Below are 2,390 nucleotides of genomic sequence, written 5' to 3' on the forward strand. Positions count from 1 at the left end.
ATATAAGTTTTTTTTTTTTTTTGTAAGTCTATATTTATCTTTATAATGCTCATATCAAATAATGTTACTTATTATGGAAATTGAAATAATTTTATTGCTAATAATATATATATATATATATATATATATATATATGTGTGTGTGTGTGTGTGTGTGTGTGTGTGTTAACTATGGATTTGCCAAGGTTCTAGAGGCATAAAATCTCTAGAGGAAATGTTTTCCCCTCTAAAGATTTGATTTATAAGTTTTGGTAGATTCAAAATTAAGATGGATATACACTAGTTCTTAACAATATTATCTATTTTATATAAATTTCACATCTTTATATGAAGAATATTTTTATTTTATTTTTACTAAAACTTTGATACACATAGATACATACATTGAAATATATCTATATATATATATATATATATATATATATATATATATATAGGTAGTAAAAGAGTTTATTATAAGTGTTAAGTTTTCATATATTTATTGATTGAATTCAAATACCCAGTTTTAAAATATAATGATTACAAATATGAATCATTATTTTAATTTATATTATTAAATGGATTATGATAGATGATTAACGTCCACTAAGGTCAATATGGTCTATTGGACCTTAAGAAACTAAGAGATTCACTGAGATTCTTTAGCATTTCATTTCTATCATAAGAAAAAAGGGAGATGAGCGTTAGTAGGTATCATAGTTTTGTTGACATAGCAAGTCAGGGAGATGGATAAAGAGTGAGAAAGTTTTTCATCTTCAACCCTATAGAGGTCATGAGAATTAGTTCTTATCTTGGAAATGTTCATTTTCTGATTAATAATATTCTTATTTTTTATTATATAATTACTTTTGAATGCAACCTTTTATGATTCATGATTTATATAAAACAACATAGAATTTTTTTTATTAGACCGGTTTAGAACTACTTATTGTGGTTCATCATCATGACATAGATGGATACCCTGATCAACAAAACAAATAAAAAAAGATTAGATATGAAATAGTTCATAATAAGAATATGGATGGATAGCCTGATCCAAAACAAATAAAAATAGTGTATATATACAACAATTAAATCACAATGGATAGAAAAAATTGAATAATATTATATTCAAATAAAACGTTAGAAAATAATAAATTGTCAATAAAAGAAAAAAGAAATCAATAAAAAAAATACTAAAGAATTAAAATAACACAAAATTTAAAAATAAAAAATCGAAAAAACACCCAAAAATAATATCGTAAATTTATAAATTAATAATAATGCCATTATTCTTATTTTAAATGTATAAATAAATAATAAAAATAGTTAAAAGAAATCATAAAAAAAAAAGATAAATAAATAATTTTTTTAAATAAATAACTAAATATTTTAGAAATTCAAATAATAAACTTATATTTACAAATTATTTAATTAAATATATAGAACAAATCGATAAAATAAAAAATAATTTATTTATATTTATTTATTAATATAAAAAATAGTTTATTTATAATATTAATATATGGAGAATAAAATACACTTAAAAAAATAAAAACACTGTTAACATCAAAACAAATAAAAATATATGGAAATCAATAAATTATAAATTAAAACCTGATAAAATATAAACAAATGAAAAGAAAAAAAACACATAACCAAACGATGGAAAACATCATCGAATTCCTTACCAAAAAGAGACAAGAAGCGATACTAATAAAAAGGAATAGATGGCATAGAGAGCCTATTCATGTGAATGCATGACTCATGCAGAGATTTGGGGTTGTGGCAGTGTTCGTAAGTTGTGACGGCCTGTATTCTTGAACTGTTGTAAAATTTGAAAGGTAAAGAAGGAGACATATAATCTTCGAGCTGAGCCTATTCATGTGAATGCATGACTTATGCAGAGTTTTGGAGTTGTGGCAGTGTTCGTGTTTGACCGGGAACAAAGCGAAACGAATATGCGAACTATGACATAAATGGAGGACTTGTACCTTCTTCTAGATCCGTAGGAGTCCCAACATGCAAATCCTTATGCGATTGCAATAACCACGGGTCATGATTCATAAATAAGTGAGTGATTGTTTTATTTTTTTATGTTTTTGTTAACATCATGAATATTTCTTTTAGGTTTAGCAGGATTAATATTTATAGGTTGAGGAGGATTATATTTTTTAATAGGTAAATTATATCATTTTGATTAGGTCGAGAATTAAACCAGTGATGTCACGCCTCTATACTCGTGGTATTTTTCCAACCGCACTATAGCGACGTGCTGCACCACTGACCACTTTCTTTTCACCAATACTTGCGATCGTGGACTACGCTTACTTTCGATGCTTAGTTTATTTTCTTCTTTACCAAGTATTATGTTTCCTTGATACACAATGAAAATCATAAACATTCACCTTA

The sequence above is a fragment of the Pinus tabuliformis genome, chromosome 6 (genome assembly GCF_031772625.1).
Source record: "Pinus tabuliformis cultivar Carrire ecotype Pingquan chromosome 6, CPIR1, whole genome shotgun sequence".
Lineage (NCBI taxonomy): Eukaryota > Viridiplantae > Streptophyta > Pinopsida > Pinales > Pinaceae > Pinus > Pinus tabuliformis.